Source organism: Ananas comosus, linkage group 3, assembly GCF_001540865.1.
Source record: "Ananas comosus cultivar F153 linkage group 3, ASM154086v1, whole genome shotgun sequence".
Lineage (NCBI taxonomy): Eukaryota > Viridiplantae > Streptophyta > Magnoliopsida > Poales > Bromeliaceae > Ananas > Ananas comosus.
Genome location: NC_033623.1, coordinates 3,239,231 through 3,254,881, shown reverse-complemented (window position 1 = coordinate 3,254,881; position 15,651 = coordinate 3,239,231).

Below are 15,651 nucleotides of genomic sequence, written 5' to 3'. Positions count from 1 at the left end.
GATTGGAGCCGGTTCTACTTTTCTCTTTATGATATCAGAGCTACAAAGGCTTTTGTAGTGAGATTGGAGATCCTACATCCTTGGGAAGCAAGAGGGAGGTGTTTACAAGTAGTGCATACAAGGCGTTTATTGAAATTCCTCTTTGATGGATTCTATTGGAGGCTTCAATCATTTTGGGATAGAAAGGCTCACAAATTCAAATTTTCCAATTTGGAAGTCATGCATGGAAGCATACCTTCAAGACCAAGAGTTATAGGATACGGTGAACGGGAATGACATCGATATGCCGAAGAAAGCACTAGGAAATGAGAGGGAAAGAAAGAAATGACTTGCTGGAAGCGATAAGGCAATGTTTGCCTTAAAGACATCAATTCACAAGGATTTGTTTGATCATATTAAAGAGGCTAAGACACCAAAAGAAATATGGGATACTTTTGAGAAGCTATTTACAAAAAAGAATGAGGCTCGGTTGCAATTTTTTGAGAATGATTTATCAAGACTAACTCGAGGGAGTACGAGCATTTCGGAGTATTTTCTAAAGGTGAAGAATCTATGTGCCGAAATATTAAGTTTGGATCCAAATGAGGTTATTAGTGAAATAAAGTTGAAACAGTATATTATTTACGGGCTTCGGAAAGAAAATAATCTGTTTGCCTAATCTCCAAGGTTGGGTGGCACAACCTACATTGGTGGAGTTCGAAAATTTGCTTAGTAATCAAGAGGCCTTGGTGAAGCAAATGGTGGAATGTTCAATCTCTGATAAAGATGAGAGTGAAAAAGCATTGCTTACTAGAGGCAAGAAGTGGGATCCAAAGAAAACAAAAAATTATGGAAGAGCACATGAAAGCGAAAGCTTATCTTGCAATAATGATGCTTCACGAAGGAAGAATGTGAAATGCTACCGGTGTGGAAAAATGGGCATATAAAGCAAGATTGTCGGGTAAAAGTTCATGAGGAAAAAGTTGGCTCTAAAGAACCAAAAAGAAAACAAGTAAAAGATTGGGGTTCATGCTTTTTATTCCGGTGATGCATTGGAAGGTGATTCTCCAAGTCCTTGCAAGTATCTTATCAAAAGGATTAATTGGATAGTTGATTTCAGTTGCTCTCATCATTTGACCTGTGACAAGTCTAAGTTTAATGAGTTTGTTCACTATGAAGGAAATGATGCTATTGTCACGGTGGACAACACGGTTAATCCTGTAGTAAATGAAGGTGTTGTGAAGATGGAGGATGGAGTCATCTTGAAGAGCGTTTATCATGTGCCCGATATGACTAAAAATCTCATTTTCGTTTCTCAAGTTATGGATGCCGATAACTATATACTCTTTGGCCCTCATGATGTGAAGATTATGTGAAATCTTTGGAGTCTAGATGCGGATGTTGTGCATCATGGAAAGCGAGTAAAATCGCTTTATGTGCTCTCGGCCGGTGACTCATATGTAGAGAAAACCAGCAAAAATGATAATATTATCTTATGTAATGCAAGATTGGCACATATGGCTCTTGATAAAATGAAGCAAATATTCTCCAAGAAGCTAGTAGATGATGTGCCTACTATTGGTGAAGTCAAAGTTGGTGGTGTATGTGAAGGATGCCAACTTGGAAAATTCCACCGACTTCCATTTGAAGACTCAAAGTCGAGAAGTAAGAAATCACTTGATCTTATTCACACGGATATCTTAGTATCAAATAGTGCAGCGAGTTATTCCGGATATAGATATATGCTTCTATTTGTGGATGATTACACAAGATTCTCGTGGGTGTATTTTCTTGAAGAGAAGCCCAATGCTTTCTCTAAATTTAAGCTTTTTAAAGCTACGGTGGAAGGGGAGCATCGGAGATGAATCAAGTGTTTGAAAAGTGATGAAGATGGTGAATATATATCAAAGGAGTTTCAAGAATTTTGTAGAGAGCATGGGATTCAGAGGCATTTATCTTGTGCTCACACTCCACAACAAAATGGGGTGGCGGAGCGCAAGCTACAACATCCAAAATGACATCAGTTCGAGTTCTCATTTCGTTGGCGGCTTCAATAGGATAGAAGATGCGGCAACTTAATGTCAAAAATGTCTTTTTTGTATGGAGAGGTGGACTGGGAGATTTATATGAGCCAACCGCTGGGCTTTATTTCAAAGACTTCTCCAAATCATGCATGCCAGTTGAAAAAGGCTATTTATGGGCTCAAGCAAGCGTCACAAGCTTGGTATGGTAAGATTGCTCAATACCTTCTCTTTTGTGGTTTTCATGTTTCCAATTCCGATCCAAGTATGTTTGTGAAGAAGTATAATAGTATGCATGCCATTGTGTTACTTTATGTGGATGACATGATTGTTACCGGAGACAATACTGAGGAGATTACTAAGCTTAGAGATAAGCTTGCTATTCTGTTTGAAATGAAAATTTTAGGTGAGTTAAGCCACTTTCTTGGATTGGAAGTTAAGAAGGGTAGTGTTAGTATTTTTGTCTCTCAAAAACACTATGCGTCAAAACTTGTTGAAAAGTTTGGTTTGAAGGAGAGCAAGTTGTGCTCTACTCCTTTGGATTCAAATATGAGGTTGCGAAAGGGTAATGGTAAGGCTCTTGAGGATCCAAGACTTTATCAAACATTTATTGGTAGCTTGCTATATCTTACTATTATTAGGCAGGATATTGCATATTCAGTGGGAGTAGTTAGCCAGTTTATGCAAGCACCAAGAAAGCCTCATTTGGATGCCGCTAAGAGAATTCTCATGTTCGTCAATTTCTCTCTTGATCTTGGTCTTCTTTATAAGAAGATTGCAATATGTGAATTTGTAGGTTTTACCTACGCTGATTTGGCGGGGGATCTTGATGAGAGAAAATCTACATCAGGCTATATATTCGAATTGGGTTCTGCTTGTTTATCATGGTGTAGTAAGAAGCAAGACACCATGGCGTTCTCTAGTACGTACGGAGGCGGAATACAAAGCGGTAACCCTTACGACACAAGAATGTGTATGGTTGTGGATTTTGATTGGTGATGTGACAATGAAAGTCAATTATCCGGTGAAGGTTCATTGTGACAACCAAAGTGCAATCAAGTTGGCGGCAAATCCTGTGTTTCATGCTAGAACCAAACATATTGAAGTGGAGCACCACTTCATTCGGGAGAAAGTGCTTCATGAAAAAATCGAGTTAATGGAAGTGCAGCCTCAAGACAACTTGGCGGATATCTTTACCAAAGCTCTTCCAAAGGCGAAGTTTGTAGAACTTCAAGAAAGGCTCGGTTTGGTTTCTCATAAGTTTGCACTAAGGGGGAGTGTTAAATTAGTACTAAACTTTTTTCTTTTTTGTTTCATTTTATTTACTAGTTTAATAAGTGTATTTATAGGAGCCTAATGGTCTATTGTTAAAATTGGCCTTTTTTTGTTCTTTTTGAGTCAAGTTGACTTGTGGCTTATTTTGGACTAAGTAAGCCAAGTTGGTCTATATGAGTTTTAGTTAGAGGGTCAAAAGAAAATAGGTTAAGAGGAAAAAGAGAGCTTCTTTTTTTTAGCTCCAAAAATTTCCTCATTTTGGTGTTTCTCTCAAGTGCAAGAGAAGTGTGAAAGAGAGGCCAAAGGTGGTTAGGATTTTGCTAAGTTTGAGGTGGGTGACCTCTAATCTCCCCCTTCTGCTCTCTTGTGAACATTCATTGTAAGATGTTTTTTATTGAAGGTTTATTTAGTACTTTTCGATTTTCATTGTATAGTGTTTTGAATATTGTTGGTGAAGTTGTTTAATTTTATATGTGGAGTTGTTTGAGATTATTATTGTGAGTATTCTATTTCTCCATTCTTGTTTTCTACGGTGGTTGTGCGCTTTTGGGCATGTAGGAAATTTAATTTTCGGTTTCTACACATAAGAGGAAAGGGTGCGCTCTATTGGAGCCGGTTCTACTTTTCTCTTCAAGAAATTTGATGTCAAGCTTAAGAGTACTCATATAAATAAATATGGACAATCAGATGGAAGTTAATGGTGTAATTCAGATGGATAATTCCTACTCACCGATTTTTCAAAGTCCATATCAAAGCACGTAGATGGCACGAAAGTAATCGAGGAATCCATCGATCAAGAACCTAAAATATATCAACAAAGAAACTCAACTAACATCAATCCCAAAAACAAGACTTCAAGTGCTTACTGCGTTGTAGTCCACGATCGAGTCTTGGTTCAAGAACGGCCGACCATAAGGGATCGAGTGTTTGGTAATTAACCTGAGGCTAGGGTTCCTATCAATATTAATGTCGGTCAATCGAAAGGGTGGAACCAGTAACCAGAGACTGCATGCATGAGATTGAACTTTACCAATTACGGTGACAAAGTAAAACTCAACTAACAAGTTAATTAAACCCCCTGAAACGTCCAAAGATCAAGGTCTATATAACATCAAAAAACCTGGGTTTGAGCATGAGCTCAGGTTTTACTGAAAATCGAGGAACGGACTGCTCGTAACACGTACGATTCTCCAACTTCAGGCTCAAGCGGCACTTGATGCATGGTTTGCAGTAGAGAGGAGGAGATAGAAGGGAGAAGCGGAGGGACAACAGGCGATCAACGTCGGTGATCCTCACAGCTAGCTGGTATCCCAACCAAGAATCATTTGGGTCCAAAAAGAACTAAATTTAGGCTTAATTTTGAAACCAATCAAACTTTATCAAACTTTCAATATTAGAATCCATAGTTTAGTTAAACTTTGAAATTTTGAATCGGGTCGTGACAAAATTGCAAGACCAGAGACTCTACGATCATTTATTTGTCCAACAAATACATTTTTTTTTTCTTTTTTACGATAATACCGCATGTAGGCAAAGCGTACATATATTATTTTCAGTTAAGCAGTATTTGAATCGAAGACTCAACACTTTTTATGGCATCAAGAACTTTGTTTGATAATATAGACACTGAGAGTGAGTGAGTGAACGAGAGAGAGAGAGAGAGAGAGAGAGAGAGAGAGAGAGAGTAATATCAATATATAACAGCTTCCAACAAAGCTACATTCTTATTAATTTGAAGGCAACAAAGGAGCAGAAGAAGAAGCATAAGTACAAAAGCCCACACACAGAGTACAGAATATGTTGCATGAACTTCCTGTATGAATAGCCCATATATGAACCATATATATATATATGTATATATCTTCTTCAGTATATGCAGGAAGCCAGAAATGCCAAAGGATCCAAGTTGCCCTACCAGAAGTGCTTCTGCTTCTCCTTTCTTAACTCATCATACCATTACTATGCCATTTCTCCAGACTGCAATTGTAGGCAATTAGCAGAAGCAAAAGGACAAACTACATGATACCACCTCTCTCTCTCTCTCTCTCTCTCTCTCTCTCTTCTTTTCCTGTGAAATGGGAGGAGGTGGGGAAAACATATGCCCAAGTTTTTATGAACATCATGTGGGCATTAAGAGGAGGGAGACGGGAGAGCCCCATTGTGTGCTTTTATTTTGTAGGTAAAAATGTATAGAAAACCCCTTAACTATAGGTGATTTTGAAATGACCCTCTCAGCTCCAAATTTTTTTGGGTAAACTTCAAATACCCCATCGTGGTTTCACATTTTCTCACTTTACTACCATGTAGTTTAAAGTGTATCAAGTTAGCCCCTGTGGTTTCACACTTTCTCAGTTTAGTATCCTGTGGTTTAAAGTACGTATCAAGTTAGTACCCTGTGGTTTTATTTTTCTCTTTTTTTTATCTATTTCACTAATTTTTTTCGTTAAATCAGCGACAAAGTTAAAATTAAAGGGTACAAAAGTGAATATTCGATAAACTTAGGTAGGTATCTGAAATTTTTTTTATATAATTTAACGAAATATTGACCGAGGAAAAAAAAAATCAGTAACAAAAAGTTAAAAATAAAAAGTACGAAAGTAAATATTCGATAAATGTAGATAGGGTATCTGAAGGTTTTTATATATAATTCAATGAAATATTAACAGAGGAGCCGACGAAAAAAAAAAAAAAGAAGAAATCACAGGGTGCTAAATTGATGCACTTTAAACCACAGAGTACTAAAGTAAAAAAGTGTGAAACTATATGGTACTAAATTAATACACTTTAAACTATAGGATACTAAAGAAAAAAAATATGAAACCATAGGATGGTATTTGAACTTTTCTTTTTTAAAAAAAAAAAACTTTTTAGAATATAGTGATATTAGTCTGATGAAATTTTATTTAATAGTTTATGCGGTGTAAAAAAATTTTAGTGTGACTCGAGGCTAAGAATTTATTTTTTTATTTCTCAAAAGATGCTTGATATTAGAAAAAATATTTCACCTCTAAAATAATCTATTTTTTATTAAAAAATAATTTGAAGTCAAATTACGACTGACCAAAATTTCTTAAAAAAATAACCCCAAGATATCCATTTGGGGTTGCCTCCCTAATGGACACCACACCACAGCCAAGTCCACGTGAGCGCGCACTACTCTCCCAAAATTCAATAAAGATTATTATTTGGTACCAAAATGCATCATATATACTCATAATTTTTTTTAAATTTTTTTTGGGTTTAGCTTTTAGAGTTAGAGTTTTTAAAGTTTAGAATTTTAGGATTTTATTTTATTTTCTATTTTTAGATTTAGTGCACCACTCCAAAACTCCAAACTCTAAATTCCTAAATTCTAAACACTGAACCATAAACCTTAGATTCTAAATTCTAAAATCCTAAATTTTAAAATCTAAATTTTAAAAGTTAAAATAATTTTTTTTTGAGTATTACGGTGCACACGGTGTGAATACCACATTTCAGAATTGCTTCTTTTCTGAATATGGCAAGTCATTTAGATATTAAATCACACTCCTAGCTTATCAAATCTACTACATGTATTTTGAGAAAATCAATGAAATATTCCAAATAAAATATTAATACATTCAGCTAGGACCTAATAGATATATTAGATTTAATAAAATTTATATTTCGTAATAATTTGGATAAAAATAAAAGTTGAAAAAGTCTCCAGCTTCATTAGGTGTTGAGAGTTATATAGAGTTACACTTCTACGTTTTTCAATAAATTATATTATAATCAAACCGTTGTATTATACACAGCATATTTTTTTTTATAAAAAAGGTAAAATAATATTTTTCATCATACTGTTTTTCAGATGTAATGTAATATTTTCACAATCACAAACAAAGCCTCCTATGCATTACAAATATGCCCCTTAGTTGAGGGGGCCTTCGTACGTTTTTTACCTAATTTGCGTGATGGTGGTAGTAAGAATTTAAGTGCCATGCCACGGACGTCGTGTCGGAAACTCATCGGTATGGTACGACACATTGTGTGCCGAACCGTGCCGATCCATATCGGTCACAAAAAATATATATGTGCCGACACGTAATAATATAAAATATTTATTTTTTTTAGAAGCAAAATATGCCAACTATTCATTATATATTGTTATCAAATATTTTAAACTTTATTAAAAAAATTTATTTATTAATTTTAAGGATAGAAAATTTTGAATTGTGTCATCGGTATAAAAATTATATCGTAGTAATATTTTGCTGATACGATACGACACGTGGATACGATCCATGCCGACTAGCACTTTACTCTTTGGGAGGAGTGGCTCTTCGGGGTCGTGGGGAGGTCACCTTCTTTTTTGAGCTTTTCGTGGTGTCATCATAACAATTCCAAGGGAGAAAGAGGAAAAGAGTCGGCATCTTCTGCGGATATGCGGCGAGCACCACCGCTTCAATGCCACCAACTTTCACTGTTTTCACTCGCTTTTCTCTTTTTCTTTTTTTCCCCCTAATTTTTCTGTTGATAAAGTTGGGAATCTTCGGATATCCTCATTGGGATGCTCGATCTCCGGATGCTTCTGGTCTTTTCTTTTTTCTTTTTTTTTTTAAAAAACTTCAAAAACCTCTCAGTAGTTTCGTACTTTCTCACTTTAATACCCTGTAATTTAAAATATATTAATTTAGTATCATATGATTTTATTTTTTTCTTTTTATTATCAATTTTATAATTTTTTTTTTCTTAAATCAGTGACAAAGTTAAAATTAAAAGATACTAAAGTGAATATTCAATAAATCTAGATAGGTATTTAAAGTTTTTTGTATATAATTTAACGAAATATTAATAAAAAAGCTACCGAAAAGATAAAAATAAAACCACATGGCACCAAATTGATACACTTTAAACCACAAAGTGATCAAGTGAGAAACTGCGAAACTACAGGGAGATTTTTTTAAGTTTTTCCTTTTTTTTTAAATTTTCCCAGTTATTTTAATAATAATAATAATAATAATAATAATAATAATAAAAGTGCTCTCCGTACACTTATGCTATGCGTGATCTTTCATCACCCTTCAAACGCTATCTATACACCTGTGCTATCTTTACACTTCAGATGTTTCTAATTTTTTCACGATGAAATTAAATTTCTTTACTAATCTTATTATTATTTTTTACTCTAAAATTTTAATATTATTTCAAATTCTAGGATTCCAAGGGTGTGACATTTATACCGTATGTACGCGGGGTGTACATGCAGTATAACTAAGATAGTCGAAGTTTTAGAAATATATTTTTTAAAATAATTTAAACTTATTTAAGTATATTACATAGAATTATTCCATACACGCAGTTGGGTAAGTATTTTGGCTTCATCGTCACACCGATAATAAATGTCTCTTGCTTTTACACTTTTTATATCATGTATCAAAGAGGCTTGAATTGCCCAATTTAGTGATTCGTTATAAACTAGTTGGTTCAGATTGTTCAAACTGATTCGATCTGGTTATACCATGTAACACATTTTTAGCACTAAACCAAATCGGTCGTTAAAATAAATTCCATAGTAACCAGGCTCGGTTTGGTTTTCTATACTTTTCATTATATATATATTTTCAGATAAATTACACCAGCACTTCCTGACTTTTTGAGCAAGCTTTATTTTAAAGAGTAATGCTCTATACTTGTTATTTTTTAATGTCGTTCATTTGTTTCTACTCTACGGCTCAAATTTAATTTTTTTTTAAGTTGTGACCTGCTATGATCTGCAATAGCAGGTCAAACTGAAAGAAGTATCGGTTACCAAGTACTCCAAAGAGGAATTTCGTGGAGTTTTAATACGTGAATATTTAAGTAAACTTATTTTCATTATATGATCTAAATCTCTCTTTTCTCTTTGTTTTCTTTTTTCTCTCTACCTTTCTTCTCCATCCACAAATAACTTGTCATTTTCATATGAGAGGAAGCTTTCAAATTATTTAAAACATGGTTTTGAATTTATATTTTAAAAATTTAGATTTAATATAATTGAAATATAGCGCTATTTTCAATCGAAAAATTAGTTACGAAGAAACAAAATATACTAGAGTTTATGTCGTGCATGATGGCCCCTAAAGAAAAGTTCTTAAAAATAAAAAAAAATAAAAAAAAAACCTAGTAAAAAGCTCTTTGTACTTCACTACTACTCTTAATTATCCTCGTAAATTAAAATTTACATCAATCACTCCCTTATACTTTACCATTATCTTAAATAGATCCGACTATTTAGGATCATAGCTATAAAATTTTATTAAAAAAGATGTGGAGATAAGTAACTTATCAGTATAGAATTATATAAATTGAATAAATTGCTCAATAACCTATCAATTTTGATAATATTAATAAAATAAGATATCTAATTTATCTTTTTTTATTTATTTTTTAAATTATAAATTAAATAGACGTTGAAATATGGAATAATGTGATATACTAACTCCTTTTAGTGAAATATTAGAACCTAATTTATCCATTTTTTAAAATTTTAGATTTATTTGATATGGTAGCAAAATATAGGATAGTAATTGATGTAATTTTTAATTCTAGAGAGTAATTGAGAAAGTGGCTAAAGTTCAAGGAAAAAATTTGTTCTCCAGTTGATTCGTATTTTTAATTATATTTATTTCTAAAATAAGAACAAAGTGGATAATTTACTGATTTTTTTTGAAATTCAATCTATAAAGTGAAAGAGTTACATCTTCCGAACCGCCACCTACCACACCCCACACTTGTAGGGGTGGAAACAAGCCGAGCTCGAGCGAGCTTACCTCGGCTCAAATTCGGCTTGAAATTAATTTCGAGCTTAAATTTAAGCTCAAGCTTAGACTGAAATTAATTCGAGCCGAGCTCGAGCGAGCCTAATTTCGAGTCGAGCGAGCTCGAGCCCTAAACGAGCCGCTTGAAATTCTCAACATCATACGATCAATAGTTTAATTTGTATAGAACATTATTTATAATTTGATACAAAAATATATCTAATAGTTCAAAGTACAAAATAATTATATAAAATACAGTATTATAATATGAAAAAAATAATTTATGAGTTGAATATCTAATCTTTTCAGCCTCACATGTCTTTTCTTCTGCCTTCAATCTTCATATTATTCATTTTCATTTATACAGTCAAAAATAAATAAATTATATAGATAAATATTGGATTAAACTATCCAATCATATATAACAAAAATTAAAATTTTATATGAATAATAATTTTTTACTTTAAAAATATTCTGTATATTTTCTCAAGCATACAATTAATAGCAAGGTAGGCAACGGAGATATACTTTACTTGCGTAACTTGTTGAGAGTTCCGGCTGTGGCCGCTTAGGGTGAGAGCGGAAAAAGAGAATAGAGAGAAAATATATTGAAATTTTAGAGTTCTGTGAAAGAAAGGAAAGAAAGGAAAAAATGTCTAATTATACGTGAAAGTCTTTGCTGTTCGTTAGCTTTGTTATGTGCGGTTTGTTTTTCCTATGGAGCAATAATATGGCATTTTATTTCTACAACTTAGATTTATTAATCAGCCTCGATATAATACTTAGATTAACATTTATATATATTATTAGTATATATATTATATATACTATTATATATATATATATACTTTATATAATATATATATATATAGTTGTAGAACTATCATGCTATCGAAAATAATAGAGGATGATGTTTCATCGAATATTTTGCATTTGATTAAGAATTATTTATGGTCTGGGTTATGATGGCGGTCCCTCTGATAAATAATATCCCTAGGGATTGAGTGCGGTCCTCTTACAAGATAATAGATAGTATTAATTCAAAAAAAATAATTAAGGGGATGTTGTTAGAGAATCAAAATTGAAAGCACCAGTTCTCTATACTTTCCTGGCGTAGCATCTCTGTTTTTACTTAGTGTATGATATCCTCCCTATATATATTTATCACTTATTATTACCGTATATATTGTACTTATATATACTATATATAGTATATATATTTCGAGTTTTCGAGTTTCAAGACCTAATTCGATGATGAGTCCGGTATACTCGAGACTCACGCCGTCATGAAATGAATTTCGACCTTTTTTTTTGTTAAAGCGATCGGCTGATTTAATTTCGAGTCGATATGCTCGGAGCGAGCAAATATCGAGTGAGCGGAGTCGAATCGAGCCGATCGCTCAATTTGCCAGCCTTACACCAGGGGTGGAAGCTAGTACTGTGGAGGATAAACTCCAATCGAATTCGATATTGATTCGATATGATTCAATAATGGATGTCAAATTTCGCAATCGTAGTGTATATTCATATCGATTTTGCATCGGAAAACCTTTAGTATATAGCTATTTAATAATTAGTACTACTATATATCGAATGCAAATATTTTCTTAAAAAATGTTCAACGCTGTATTCAATTATTTTCAGTCTTAGGAAATAAAAGAGGGAATTTAATTTATATTGGTAAGAGAGGATTTAATGTGATTTTCTACTGTATGATTTTTCTTGATTCATATATGTTTCATGTTAAAATTGCACTGAACTCTATTGTTAAATATCTCTTCTATTGAATAAAAATATAAATATATGAATATTGAACACGATACGTCTCCTTTCCTGCTATATTTATATATCTATATATAATATATATAGTAGAGAGAGAGAGGAGAGGAGAGAGAGAGGAGAGAGAGAGAAGAGTAGTGCTGCTAGGATACTTATGGAAGCACGGAGGGCTCCGTATATATATATATATATATATATATAGGGTTAATTGCATACAGGTTCCCGCAAACATAGTGAATTACAAATATATCTGTATAAAGTTTAACTTTCATAAGTTATTCCTACAAAAGTCCTAATATTTTCAGATATGTCCCTTTGGTCAGTTACAGTTAGAGAACCGTTAGAAAATTATTTATATTTTCAATTTTAATATCACAAATATATCCCTCCAAAAGTTATAATAGTATAATAATATAAGAGGGGTAAAAATGTCAAAAATTAATCCGGATAAAATATTTAACATATGGTCAACTAAACTTTTCTAACGGATTCTAACGGCAGGGATATATTTGCAAACAGTAGAACTTGGTACTCATAACTTGATAGCAAAACGTTAGATTATAGTATTCAACCAACCACTCACTCAACCCTAGGGGTCCCACATCATTCTAATCGCACATTTCTTAATCTAATGGTCAAAAATTTATAAACACCAATAACTTGGTACTTTTAAAAACATAGAAGCTCAATTTTATATATATATATACTTTTAACGGTGTTGATGCCAAAATTGAAATTAACATAGCGACCTAATCCACATATGAGCCAATAAGGACATGTGGTACACCAGGAGTCGGCAATAAGGCGCCTGAAGGTTTTAGGCGGGAACGGTTGAGAAGTGGGCATAACTTCCACAATGGAGCGTAACTTCCATGAGGAGTGGGCGTAACTTCCACGATCATGGTTACAACCACTCCCCCCACTATTTTCAACCGACCAATAATGTGGGCTGAGAAGACATCACTATAAATAGTAACTTCAAAGCCTGTAATAAGAGTCTTTTCCCCGTGAACAAAAGATCACCCTTATTTCCTCGCAATTTTATCGCTTTTCTATGAGTAGTCTAAATATAATCTTTTTCTTTTCCGCATTTACTGCTTTCCTAGGAGTAGTTCGCTAAGTAGAACCATGGAGTCTGTCTGCCCCACGGACATCACTCCGTTGTAGACTACATTTGCAGAGTCTATCTGCCCCACGAGCATCACTCTGTTGTAAACTACATATTTGCAGAGTCTGTATGCCCTTCGGGTACACTCTGTTTTATTAATATATATATATATATATATATTTAGGCATTCGGCTCTTTCAGCCGACCAGTCATTGTGTATTTTATTTATTCGGCTCTTTCAGCTGACCAGTTATACTGTACTTCTTCCATTCGGCTCTTCTGCCAACATTGATCCCTGCACAGTTCATATATTAGGCTCCTCCAGCCAAACCGATTCTACAGTGAAAATTTTCGGACCCAGCTGGCTCGATCCCTCGTCAGCCGAATCGCTTGATCTGTCGAAAGCGCAAACTTCGAGGGTCACTATCCGCAGCCGTTCCTCACCCCGACGCACTTTCCGAGAAAGATCTTTGATTGAGTCAAGGGTCGGGACAATCGGCAACCAACAAACGAATATGATAATAAAAATTTAGCATATAACATATATCCATTTCTGAAGAAAAATATGGACGTGAATATAATTTTATTAAAATCTAACCATTTCCGACGGTTTTCACCCTTACCCTACACACACGCAAAAAAAATCTCCCAGCCCGAAGGAAGGTTGGGAACTAAATTTCCGAAAAAACGCACACCCGAGGATCAAACCCCGGACCACTGTATTGACCCTCCCTATACAACACCAGCTGTTTATTAATAAAAGTTTTTCCTCCAAATACAGAAGCTTCTAGCCTACACCCCACACTACCATTAAATTAAAGCACTGGAACAAATGCAGCTGAATCGCATTGCTGTTCGCGAGCCATCTCGTATTATTAATGAGCCGAATACGCGCTGAATTTTTCAACTCAATATTTTAACGAGCTAACTCATATTAATTAGTCTCATTTAATAAACAAACGAACACGAACATGAACTAATTCCAACTTGCTCGTGTTCGGCTCATTGACATTCCGAGATCTGAGTACAGAGCTTTTTTTATTTCTATTTTGTTAGTGCACCTTCCGTCAGAGGGAACTTTCGGAAATGAGAGGTGTCGGAGGAAAATTGGTGATCAACAATCAGATTGGACAACTATGATTCCAAGCGCCTCCACCTGCACGTTTCAGTATCACCTCCTTTCTATTTGTCAACAATCTACAATTTCGTTGACTAGTATATTTTCACAATCTTATGATTCAGTCCCCCAAATGATCTCTTTTAACTTCAAAAAGGAACTTTAGCTAACAATGCCCACTTCTCACGTCCAGATCACGTTAACCCTCAAACCGTAGAATGACAACTTTGTCCACTTTCTTCCAACCCCCCCCCCCCCCCCCCAAAAAAAAAAAAAAAAAAAAAAAAAAAAATCCTAGGTTGATATCACACGGGAATCAATTGTTGCAATTTTTTCTTTTAGGTGTTCTAAAGTTCGCGATCGTGTTTTGGGGGATCGAAGGGGCCGCTCCATCGAAACCCTGCTCTTTCCCTTCGAAACCCCCCATTTTTAAACCGTTCCCGCGACGCGTAATCGGTTTCGGGGTAGCAGAACCGATTTCGCTGATTCGGTTTCTCCCTCTGTGTGGAGGGATTTGATCGCTATACAGTGATTTGGAGGCGGGGGGATTTGTTGGTAATAGATCGCTTCTATTTTTCCTGTTCTTGGATCGCTTTTTTTAATGGTTTTCTGATGGGAAAATCGGTTGACGTGATGCTTATGCTGTTCGGTTTTATATTGGTGGCCGCGTGGGTTTATAGTTTGGATNCTTTTTTTTTTCGCCCTACAATATTTTTTTTCTCTTATGGGAAAGAAAAAGTAGTGCACGATATGTACGGATACACTGAATACAGATATTAATTACTTATTCTAATTATCCACGTGCCATTCATGCCGACAAAACCCCTCCCAAAAAAAAAGAAAAGAAATAGAAAATATGTTGGCTTAAATAAGCCAGCATTCTGCCCTGTGACAGGAGGTCATGTTAGACCGAATCATGTTCAAAATGGTGTGAGGCTAAATGGGCAGAGTCATCATCAAAGTGGCCTGAAGCCGGTTCGACCGAATCACAATTGAGACTCATGGACGCTGTATCTGTACACTTTAAGTGAATTTATTGTATATTTCTAACAGCTTGAGCTTTTGAGATTAATAGCTAGCGTCAACGATCCGACAAAATGTGATAGAGAACCGCTAAGTTCTTTTGTAAATAAATATTTGAACTTTAATTTTAGCAACTAAATTTTATTATATAGTTCAATTTTCATTGAAATTTTTAATAATACAACCGCTTTGATTGTATATCTTACACATAATCTTATAAAATTCAAAACATAAACTATTCTAATGTATAAAAGCAGCAGTCTAATAATAATTTCGATGGAGGAGAGTAACCTATTAAACTATTTGATAAAGCTCAGAGAAAGTAATTATCAAAATTGAAAGTTCAAATGCATATTTTTGTAAAAGAGCTAAAGTTTAGGCGTGTTTGTACATTTTTCCCAGAAAATTATACAAAAAAAAAAAAAAAAAACCACAAGCGGTGTACATGACATAATCACAAAACAGGCGTTATTTTACATATAGTAAGGTGCAAAGAAAAAGAGACAAACAAATACTGAATTAATGAGAAACATAGCCCATATGAATAAAGAGAATCTTCAACATTTAGTTACAGGAAAGATTCTA